We start from the raw sequence: 12,101 nt of genomic DNA, 5'->3' as shown, positions 1-12,101 counted from the left end.
AGCCTCCACTGCAGCCTCCCATTGCTACCGGCCGCACGCCTTCCAGACCTTTTCTTAGCCAAACGCACAAGTATGCAAATGCTCTCCCTCCGGACATCAGACGCTGTAAATGCAGAGACCTAAAAAGACACCTAAAGGCCACATTACCTGTTCGTACAAACTAATTGGGGCCCAAGAAATCACGAACACTTTTTTTACCAACACGTCCTTTTCGCCACAGCTTGGAAGCGAGCTTCATGATAAAGGTTTTTGTACAGTTTCTAAATAAATATATCTACCTTCAACACAAATGTGACGGTCACCGTGCAAATTACTATTTAGGCATGTGTTATGATTTGCAAAGGATAGGACAAAATGGCAGCCATACTATATGGCAACAGACGTACAGAGAATGTGTCTTACCAAGCCGGCGTTGCCATGCACAAGATTCGGCGGAACTAAGAAAAATGAGGCTTTAAGAAGCAGGAAACTCCCCAAGGTAAAAAATCGTGCGGAATAATTTTTTAGCAAATAGTTTTGCTCACAGGTCCGGTGTGTTGCGCACGCAACTTCCCACTGCAAGCACCGGACTCGCAGACAGCAGCTGCGCACAATGCAGCCAATATTGTGGAAGAGCGTCTCTTTAACGTGGCCATACAAATGCACCTGAAGCGGAGCTTACAGCCAGAAATGCACCGCAGCAGTAGCAAATCGACTTTGAGGCCGCGTGCGGGAAGCCACAAACGCATGAAACCACAGCAATATTGCAGCCCCAGAACCTAGTTGGGTCGCACACCGGATCTACACCGATGGAAGATTGGCGGCCAGGTGGCAACGCTCCTTCCTACCTTTGGTGTATGAACCAGGCATCCATCGCGGTAACCACCACGGCACTGCGGCCATTGCATCGTGTTTCTTTCGTTCGGCCGCTATTGCGGCTCGCTCTGCTCGCCCTTCGCGCCACTCTTCTTTGACGTGTTCATTAGCCGCCGAACACGATTACTTTTCTCTTCGGTCCACTTTCGGGCTCTTTCACAACACTATGTCTGTCCACCACAACACTTGTCATCATCACCATCATCATCATCATCATCAGCCTGTTTATGCTCACTGCAGGACGAAAGCCTCTCCCAAAGATTTCCAGCCACGTCTATCGATTGGTAGCTGAGTCCCCCCAAAAAAAATTTTCGTAGTTCATCTCACCAAGTTTTCGGCCGACCCCCACTGCGTTTTCCGCAGCCCGTCTGTCAAACGGCTAGTCCACCGGTTGTCCCTCATTCGAATTACGTGACCAGTCCATGCCCATTTCCTTCGAATAATTTGAACTAGACTGTCATCCACTTTCGTCTGTTCCTAATCCATGCGGCTGTTTTCCTGTCCTTCAGCATGACACCTTGCATTCGGCGTTCCACGGCCGGTTGCCCTGATCTAAGCTCCTTTTCAAGTTGTTTGGTCAGACCTCAAGTTGGTACCCCGTAGGTCATTACTGGAAGAACGGATTGATTACCGGAACAAGTTGTTTGAGCGACGGAGGAAGCTTACCAGTCAGGATATCTGAGTTCTTACCAAACGCAGCCCATGCTTATTCTGCGGGCAATTTCCCGTTCATGGTTTGGACAAGCAGCTATTACTTGCCCAAGATAAACGTATTCGCTGACTCTTTCCAATACTTCATTGCCTACCTGGAAGTGATGTCCCTTGGCGTGCTGATGCGACATTACCTTGGATTTTTTCGTGTTTATTTTTAAGCCTGCATTATAACTTGCCGAGCACAATTGGCAAAGCAAGCTCTGCAAATCCTCGCTGCTGTGAATGAACAGGACAATGTCGTCTACGAACCTTAGGTGCCTGAGAAATTCCCCAATGATGCGTAGTCTGTTTTCCTCCACCTGTGCTTTCTGAACACACTCCAGCCACTGTCCTTGTCTTGCCTCTCCTCTGGTGTAGCGTGTTTTCACTGGTTTTTCCCTGAACATCCTCCTGACAGGTTGTGGCGATATTGTGTCTCCTAGCTGGACCCCCTTTTGTAAAGTAAATTCGCAAGTTCGGTGATGGAGCCGTATAGTTCCCGTACATCCGTCGTATATATCACTCAATATTGCAACGTATGCCTCAAAGACGCAGTGATCACGTAGCGCGCTTATTGCTGCTGCAGTGGGCACTGCGTCGAATGCCTTGTCATAATCTATGAGTACCATATACAGCGGTGCGTTATACTCCGAACCCTTTGACTTACCTAGATGACAGCGTGAATATAGTCTAAAATTGAGAAGCCCTTCCCGAAAACGGCCTGTTCTCGTGGTTGTTGGAAGTCCAAAGTGGGACTGCTGCGGTTTCATTTCATTTCATTTCATTCTATTTCCTTAAAGACCCCTTGCGGGGTATTACATAAGGGGTGGGTACATAAAAAACTGAGCAGAAAACAATCGTTTGTCCTAAGCTAAAGATGATTAGTGATAGTGCCTGTGAAAGTAGAAGTACAAGTAATGGCAGGAATGTCGCCTGAAAGGCCATTCCAGGCAACTGTTGCGCGAGGGAAAAATGATGTCGAAAAAGTAACGGTGCGTGCACGTGGGCGTGCGACTTGAAGGGGATGACCGGTTCGTTGAGAGATGTGCGCTGGGGGAACAAAATAAGGTGGCATGCGCGTCGAGCTGTGAAAAAACTTATGAAATAACGAAAGACTGGTGATACGGCGGTAAGGGAAAGGTGGGGTGGTTGAATTTCTGCCTTTAGTGAAGATACGCTGACGTCATGGGAGTAAGAACTATGGATAAACCTAGCGGTACGGTTTTGAATTGACTCAAGGGTGTCTTCAAGATAGGCTTGTTGCGGGATCCAGATTGGGGAAGCATATTCACGATTAGTTGTGTCAAGGCTTTTGTACGCTAATAATTTTACATTGCTAGGTGCGTTACGTAGATGACGTCGCAAGAATCCCAATGTTTTATTTGCCGATTATATGACTTTCGTGATATGCAAACCCCATTAAAGATCGTAGCAGAATGTGACCCCCAGATATTTAAATGAATTAACTGTTTCAACTAGAACATTACTGATAGCATAAGGAAAAACAAGTAGAGAGCGGCGGCGGGTGAAGGATAAGGCTTTGCATTTGTGAGGGTTAAGTTCCATTAGCCAATCTTCGCACCATTGTTTTACATTGTTAAGATACATTGTAGAGCTAATTGATCAGAAGCGTTACAAACAGTGTGGTAAATAACACAATCATCGGCAAACATTCGGATTTTACAGGATACGTGAGTTGGGAGATCGTTAATAAATATAAGGAATAAAAGCGGACCCAGAACTGACCCCTGCGGGATATACCGGATGTTACGGGAAGGGAAGTAGAGGTAGCATTGTTAACAAAGACAGTTTGAGTGCGGTTACCTAAAAATTCACGGATCTAATTTAGGACGTCGGGGTGTAGGTTTAACCGAGAAAGTTTCAACAGAAGGCTCTTATGGGGTACTTTATCAAACGCTTTCGCGAAGTCCAGAAAGATGGCGTCAGTCTGCACGTTAGAATCCAAGTTAATATGCAAGTCGTGCGAAAACATGGCCAGTTGAGTCTCGCAGGAGAAACCTTTGCAAAAGCCATGCTGCGCGGAATTGAAAAAGTTATTTTAATCTAGGAAGTCCATGATCCGGGTGTAGATGACATGTTCAATGATTTTTCATGGGATGCTGGTTAATGAAATGGGTCGTTGATTGAGGGGTGACTCTCTAATACCTGATTTGAATGCTGGGGTGATATTTCCGTGTTTCCAATCTGCACGAAGCTGACCCGTGGAAAGAGACTGAGAGTTAAATAGGCACAAAAATATTGCACAGATGTGTTGAGTGTTCTTTAGAAATTTCGAATTTATGTTGTCGATAACTGATGATGAAGATAATTTAAGCTTATAAATGATTGCCAAAACTCCTGGTTCAACAAAAAGGATTAGCGGCATTGCCGTACAGACTACAGTAGGCTGTGGCGGAGGTGGAACGTCAGTTTCTTTGCTATAAACAGATGTAAAGTCTCTATTAAACAGATCGGCACATTCTGAGTCAGTGGCCACGTCACCTGCTTCATTAGTAAGAGTAATAGTGCACATGTGGTTGGGATTTAGGACCTGCCAAAATTTTCTAGGGTTACTAGCAAACAATTTCGGTACGTCAGTGTGAAAAAAGAATGCTTAGCGTTTCGTATTGCCGTGAGGTAAGCTTTTTCAGCTGCATAATATTTTAACCATTCGTTTTCAATATTCTGCTGCTTGGCGAAGCGAAAAAGGCGTTCTTTCTTATTTTCTAATCTTTTGGGCGTTTTAGTAAACCATGGTTTTTGGGAACTGGCACGGAAACTGAGCTTAGGGATGAATTTTTCGACTAGTGTATCACATTTATCCTTAAATAACTTCCAGTTATCATGCACCGACCGATAATGAAAATTGCCTTTGAATATTGGAAGAAAATCGTTTATTTCGTTATTTATAGCCTTGTAGTTTCCTTTATCATACAGTCGTATGGTTTTTTTGGCGGTTCGTTGTTTTGGAGGAGTTGCTAAAATGTCGGCTTGAATTACTTTATGGTCACTTATTTCTGACCAGTAGGAAATAAATGTTATGCTTTCAGGAACACTGATTAGCATTAGGTCTAATATGTTTTCATAGTCTTGGGTTACGCGGGTTGGTTTGGTCACAACTTGAGCTAGGTTGAAATTTAGACAAACATTATCAAATTCGCTCGCCTCACTCTGTAGTCCTCCGTTAACAGTTAGATTAGGCCAGTCAATATTCGGGAAATTAAAGTCGCCAAACAAGATAATATGGGCATTAGGGTACTTTGTTGAAAGTTCATTTAGAACAGAATTAAGCTTGCTGGAGAAGTCATGGTTCCTATGTGGGGGCCTGTAGCACACGCCAAATAAAACTGATTGTGGTACAGCTTGATATTTTATCCATATTTTTCCAAGTCTGACGAAAGATTCACCAAAGTTGCTGGTAGGCCCTGGCTAACAGCAATGAGCACCCCTCCTCCTGCCATCGCGGTCCTTACGGAAGATCTGAAAATCTGGCAAGTCAGCCAGAACTTCCTGATCGCTTACGTCACTATTAAGCCATGTTTCCGTTAATAAAAGCAAGTTGCTACTGCATGATGAAACAAGATTAGAGACCATTTCGCGTTTCGAAATGAAACTGCGAATGTTGGTGAAGATTACGGAAAGAGACAAGGTAGTTTGCTGCGTTGGTTGGGGATTAATTGATGATAACGAACGACGCAGTGATTGCTAGGGTACTTCCTTCACTGGCTGTGAGGATTCATCAAAGACGTAACGTTTAGAACCTAACAAAGTTTTGAAGCTTAACTTAAATGCTGCAGATTTTGATCTGGCGAAAGTCACAAGGTGTCTTCGTGCATGTCGGACCGCAGGGAAAAAGTCCTCACCAACGCTGTAGTTAGTGTCTTTAAACTTCTTGCCTTCCAAAAAGATCGACTGTTTGACCTTAAACAAACTAAATTTTACAATTACAGGACGGACGCGGTCAGGCGAATGGCGGCCAAGGCGGTGTGCGCGTTCTACTTGTGAAGGCTGTATATCTAGTTCAAGGTTTTCACTGATACATCGAATGACTGTTGCCTCTGAATCGGCAAAGGATTCTTTGGGATTAGGATCAGGAATACCATAAAAGATCAGGTTATTTCGGCGTGAATGGTTTTCGCTATCGTCTGCACGGGATTCAAAGTTATGATAATGCCGGGTGATTTCAGTCGTTAAAGTTTTTGTGTCATCTAGCTCTCTGCGCATGCTTGAAAGCTGACAGTAATGCGTTTCCAGGTTAGTCAGACCTTGGTAAAAAATACCTTGGTAAATAATTTTTAGGTAACGGAGAGGAGGCTCATGGGCCTGTAATTTTTAGCTCGTTAGCATCACATTTCTTATGTAGAAGACAAATTCACATTTTTCCACTCCTTTGGAACCCTTTAGGAGCTCAAGCACTGCGATTAGGGCGACAAGCTTTGTTAGCACAGCGTGGCCTCCGAGACACAATATATGAGAAGTAATGCCATAAGTACCTGCAGCTTTGCCTTTCTTCATTGCTTGGAGCACCGCCGCTACCTCATGTGTTGTCGGCGGCGGAACCGGATCCACACCATTTAGAGAAAAATTTCATCAAAATGATAGCATATTTCAACCATCCGGAATAGAGCTTTCTATTGCACTTCGTAGAACACCCACTGCATAATAAAAAACAGATAGAAAATCATGGCTAATATTCATCAACGTTTCTTCAAAAACAACTTCATATTACAATTTTAATTTGGCGGCACTAAAAACTAAATACGAAGTTGAGCATATAAACCCTCCACCGTTTAAAGGAGTTCACGCCGAAATTTCGTCACTGAGTAAATAATTAGGCATGAAGCAACGCAGTGAATGCAACAGCTGTCACCCGTCGCTCTCGGCACGGAGGAGTATCTTTACGCGCGACTACAGATTGTGTCGAGAAAGAGCAGTTATCCTACAGCGGAAAGTTGAGCCACCGAAGTGCGTGGCTCATTAGGCAGCATTATCAGCTCCTCTGCGTACTGCTCTTGAATGTTCGCGCCCTAGCAGATGTTATCTGCACGACGTCCGGAATTACGCGCAAGAAGAGCGCCTTGGCTGCCGCCCTACTGTTTTAGGACGAAAGCCTTCAGCACCCTATTCTGCGAAAAACCGTCTGTTGTTCCTGTACTGTCATGAAAGTGGCTGCCAGTGTAAATAGCAAATAAATAAAGAACACGTCTGTCCTTCGGAGGGATTTGAACCCGTGTATCCACAGCAATAGCCCGATGCACTAACGCTTGCTTTTACCCCATTTTGCCAGGGGTAGAACAAAAGGCGCCGGTGTGGCTGATCGTTTATTCATAGCACATACTCATATTGGGGTCTGGCGAGGAATTGCGAGCTTTGAGGTGGTAACCTCCAGTTTTTGCCCTTCCTTGTGTAGGCGTTGCTTCGATAGTGGCTTTCAACCTTCTTCGTTTTCTGAAACACTCCGCAAGCGAGGGAAAGCGGAAAAGCCGCAATTGAGGTGATGCACATGGAAGGTCAGAGGATAGCGGTCGTCCCATGTGGGCACAAACTCTCCCACTGTTTGAAAAAGATAGCTGCGCGGTCTAAGATGGCGTTTGTGTTTTCCGCGCCGCGTTAACTGAGGAATCTGTGCAGATAGACACAGCCTAGGCTAAGCCTACGTGCAACAAAAAGTACACGAATCCTTTCGTAGTATGCGTAGAACGCGTCGCGTATAGCCTTCCGCCATCTTGTGGGGAAAAGTGAATCGTCCAGACCAGACATTTTCGAGATTAAAGCCCGAAGGAGCTTCTCGATGTAAGAAATTTCTCAGGAAGGTGGCTGGCGATTAATTCCGAGCATTGTGGTAGCAACGCTGTGTTCAAAAAGGTGTGCGATTGTGGCAAAACAAAAGAAGCAACTCATGCGCCAGATAAGAGAGGCCCCGGTAATAGCAAACGCGGAGGAAGCAGTGCGTAAGCATTGCCACTGTAGCGTTATCATGGAAAGAGCTGGATTTTCGGTGTCAGATGTCACTTGATTAAAAAGGTGTAGATTGTGTACAATTTCACATGTGAATATAGAATACATTCACCTAGAAAAACTGTTGGAAGGTGGGGCCCTGTGTGTGCCCAGTCGCTTTTACCTTGTCTTTGGTAGCACTACCAAACTTTTAAGATTGTTGCAGCCTTAAAATAAGGTTTAATAATGGGATGCTGGGTGCAAGATTATTCGTTTGTGGGAGTCCATTTTAGCGTCATTTTTCTACAGACATTTTTTTTTGACATTCAAAATTTCTTTTGAGCAGTTAGTGAGAGGACAGAAATGGTACGAAATGGTTTACCAATCGTTATGTTTTTGCTGAATTTTATGTTCGACGGCGGGGGCTGCAGTTTGTTGGTTTCAAGTCGGGCTTTAAGCCACGGCCGATCACAAAAAACTAAAAGGTACAGAAATCTGCGACAGCTTCCGAACAAAAAAAAAAAACGTACCGAAGTGGGGAATCGATCTCACCCACTTCGTCGAGTAAGGCGGAAACGCCGTCTCCGGCCTATGCGCCGAAGCCCATAAAAGACACTTTACGCACCGACGTAGCACTAAAGCGCGCTTACAAGAGGGTCTGGGCGACGCTACGTCAGCGAGAACTCAGCGCCTCGGCTGACGGTGTCGGCAGCCGTAGGACCGCCTCGGCGACAGCCAAATGACCCATGCTGAATTCGGTCCGACACCGCCGGTTACATCGCAGGCGTTGGCAGTTCCGTAACGTTTCTTCGCGCGCCCGTCGGAAGCATACGACACGCAGCGCCGAAGGCGTTTATGATGATGATAATAATAGTGACAAAGGACTTTTCTTTTGGATTGGGCGACAGTCATCTGCCTGCTTTTTTCTATGCTTGTTGCACAATGGGTGAAATTTCTATTTTACGGGAAAGCACAACAGACCAATTGAGCGAAAATGCTGGCATTGGGATCCTTGCCTGCGGCACGGCACCTGAGGAGACGTGGCCACATTAGACAAGGTTTTGACTTTTTTTATGTCACCGAAGACAATTCTGTAATTGCCCTTAAATAAATAAATAAAGAGAGGCCGTGTGTCTTCGAGGCGTATAAACGGCAGGCGTTTACACCAGACAGTAGCAAAATGTCGCTGTTCCCTACGTACAAGGTCACGGAAACACGCAGCCAAGCGGGTGAACAGACAACGAAAGAAACCCATCATCGTTGCAAACTCTCACAGACATGTCGAAGCCATTCCAAAGTGTAAGGAAAGAAGCGGAGCGCACAACTAATCGCGTCCAGCGGACAGACGGCGAACGCCATCGACAACGCGGGAAGTAGGCAAAGCGGTTCTGCGGCCACGCCTGTCGGTTCTGCAGCCACGCGTGTCGAGTGCCTGAAGACCGATAGTGTGATTGCTTAATCATCGGGTAAGCAGACTGATAAGCAGATGCATCACCATTCCATTCGTCTGCGGGTGCTGTGAGGCTCTGCGATCCTCATCGGCGGCAGCATGGATCAGACGGGAACAACACGCCTCTGCGCTTCAAGGCGCACTTCCTCCAATGCTGGTGCAACTGGGGCGCCGGTGTCGATATGTATGTAAGCATGTCACTTTGTGACTAGTCGTATATGTCGCTACGTTCCGCAACTGGCGACGGCGCCAGTGATGCACCTCAGGCCGAGGAAGTGCCATGCAACAAATTGGCAAAGAGTGCAATACAATCAAAACGACCTTGTTTTTCTCAATATCAACTCGGGAATTTGAGGGTGACCTCTTGAGACACTACACAAGACGCAGATACTGTGCGAATCACTCAAAACAAGGACTACAAAAACAAAACCCCATTACGAAACAACCAACGAACTTTTTTGTGTGTGGAGTAAAAAACAACCCCCCACCCCCCTTCCCATCCGTGCCCGCAATTTAATGTATGCCAGACGGCTGAAAAAAAAAAACCAAGAGACGAGGCAAGACTCCTGATATAAGCGGAACTGCGCTTTCTTGCTCCAATTTTTTAGGGCGCAGCCCTTTGGCCCCCGTGCCTAGGCTGAGCCGTCGTCGTTACCGAGAGAACGATGCAAGACCGAAGAGTAAAAGAAAGCAAAGGAGGAGGATGTCGCGAAACTGTGAGGGAAGGGGGGAGGGGGGCAGGTGGTTCGTCGTGGCGGCGCGAGACGCTTCGCCGAAAGGGTAGGGGGGAGGGGGGTGGTAGGAAGAAGTATGGTGGGCTCGCACGGGGCGCTCGACTGCACGCCGCATGGGGCAAACGTGAGAGGGGCGTGCTCGTGACGATGATGTGCGTTCGCTTTAGACGCAGTTCGCGGCCCACGCTGTTCACGCTCACCATAGCTGCGCACTGGAGCCATCACGAGGGAGTGCTGAACTGGGAGTGAGGCAACCGGTCGTGCGCTTCGTCAGCCGCTGCAGCTAAACGAGCTGGCAGAGCGGAGGACGAGCACCGCAAACGCCAGAACTCCGAGTGAGTGCTGAACAATGAGCGAAGAAACCGCCGCATGTGCTTCGTCAGACACTGAAAGTACAAGTTTTCCTTAAAAATACAAATATATCCGTTTGAAATTCTTTGCCTCAGAACATTTTGGACAGTCGAAACGACTAAAGAGCTGCGCCCAAATATCGCAATAGAAAGTATCGTAATCGCCAGCCAATGTTTTTGCTGATGTTTTTTTTTCCCCAAGGTGCTCCACCGCTGCTCTCACGATGGTTGGCAGTTTTTCCGCTCTTTCGGCTAGTCATCTTCACCAGCTTGAACTTGCGTTGGTACGGTCCCGACGGAACTGGAGGGCCATTTGGTTTTTCTTTTCAGCTTGCTCTTTACGTGTGATCAAGCTTCTGGAAAGACGCATCTTAGGGCGTGCGACTTTCTGATGCCTTGTGGAGGTGTTTGCAGCTTGCAGAATATGCTAGGCTTTGGAGGTGCTCTAATAATTTCGAATCCTAAGAACACTCGTGTGTCCGACAACCCGTCTGTCGTGGGTGTACAGTGATGTGACAGAGTTTCTATCAGAGTGGAGTCTGAAGGAGCAAGATAAGAAACAGGAGAAGAATCACTAGCTCGAAATCGGCACTGCGCAAATCCGGTCTCAAGCCAGGTCATCGCTCTGGGGACGTCCGTTGCTCAAGCTCAACGCGGGACAAAATCACTCGTTTCACACGGCGCAAGTGGGTCGCCAGCAGATGCGATTCCTGGTTAAGTGGGGACTCCATCGTGGGTCTCTATTTTCTCATTAGTAGCGGCGTTCGTGTCGCGTGTACACGCCAACTAGTTTCGCGTTAACAGGCTGCAAAATCTTACCTAGAGGGTACACTAGCGCTGCAATCGCGTGCGTTCGTCGGATTCATGGGTAGTGTGTGAATCGGATGTGCAGACAGGAATGGTGCCACAAGGAAATTGATTTATTTACGCCTATTGGTTTCACACTGCTGTTTTCGGCCTGTCCATGCGTCGCAGCTCCTCTTGTATTTTGATACCGCCCGGCATTGCATTTTCTAAGCCACAGAACTCGCTCCTCCTCCCTCTCGCGTCTTGTTACCCAGGGCGCTTTGAAATATTCCCGGTTGCCACCGAATTAGCCATTAGCGTACCTTCCACGCGAGGGAAGTGCACAGCGTATGTAGCGGGTCAACAGCCTAGTCTGCGGCGAGCATTAAACCATGCCAGAAATGCGCCTGAATAATTGGGATCGTATTTGGTCACTGACACAGGCGAAAACTGTGAAGCTGTTGAGGTTAGGGCGGTCTCACGTCGCGGAAGTAGATGCCAGGAGAAAGAAATCGCGGCACCGGTTCGATGGACAAGGAAAACGAACATTTGCGCAGGACGGGAATTTAGGGCAAGGTTAGACGCTAACCAGAAGAGTTCTCACGACTAGAATGTTCTCGCTTAAAGAGTCTCACGTGGTCGATGCACAGTCATGTTGCGGAACTTGAAGGCGCAAGTGACGCAGACATCTTCATATGTAACAGCCCGAATCAACGCACAGCTGCTGTAGAAGCGAGGGCCGGCTAGAGAAGACACAATGCCACGGTCCGGGATAGAATAAATGCACTGGAGGAAAGGCCACGGCAGCGCATTGCCAGTGGCGAAGTGGCGTCTCGACGTTCTATACCAACGGTTGCAGAACACCCGGGTCCTCGCCGTCATGACGACAGGCTTCTGGAACCATCGAGCCCGCCAGGACGTCCTTATCATGATGATGACAACTATGATGACGGTAATGACGGTGATGGTGATGATGATGATGTCCTCGAAGATTTTGACACGTACCCAAAAGGGGGGATTAGCCAGGGCTAAATTTGTTGTTGAAATACGTGAAGACCTCAAACTACTAAATTATTTCAGGAAATAGGCCGTAAAAAGAAACTTAGTAATGAATAAAACCCGAATTACCCATATTTAGCACCTTTCAGCAATTCAAACGTCCATCTTCGGAGCCCTCTTCTTCCTCGTCGCCTTCGTCTTCCCTGCTCTGGTGAAAGCTTCGCAGTCCACAATGATGATAATCCACGGCGACACCTTGCGCTGGTCCTTTTCTTCTTTAGTTTGTTTTACAATAAA

This window comes from Haemaphysalis longicornis, unplaced genomic scaffold (assembly GCF_048455015.1).
Source record: "Haemaphysalis longicornis isolate Haplotype H1 unplaced genomic scaffold, Haemaphysalis longicornis Haplotype H1 scaffold_40, whole genome shotgun sequence".
Taxonomy (NCBI): domain Eukaryota; kingdom Metazoa; phylum Arthropoda; class Arachnida; order Ixodida; family Ixodidae; genus Haemaphysalis; species Haemaphysalis longicornis.
The sequence above is the reverse complement of the archived record's forward strand: the minus strand, read 5'-3'. Positions refer to the sequence as shown.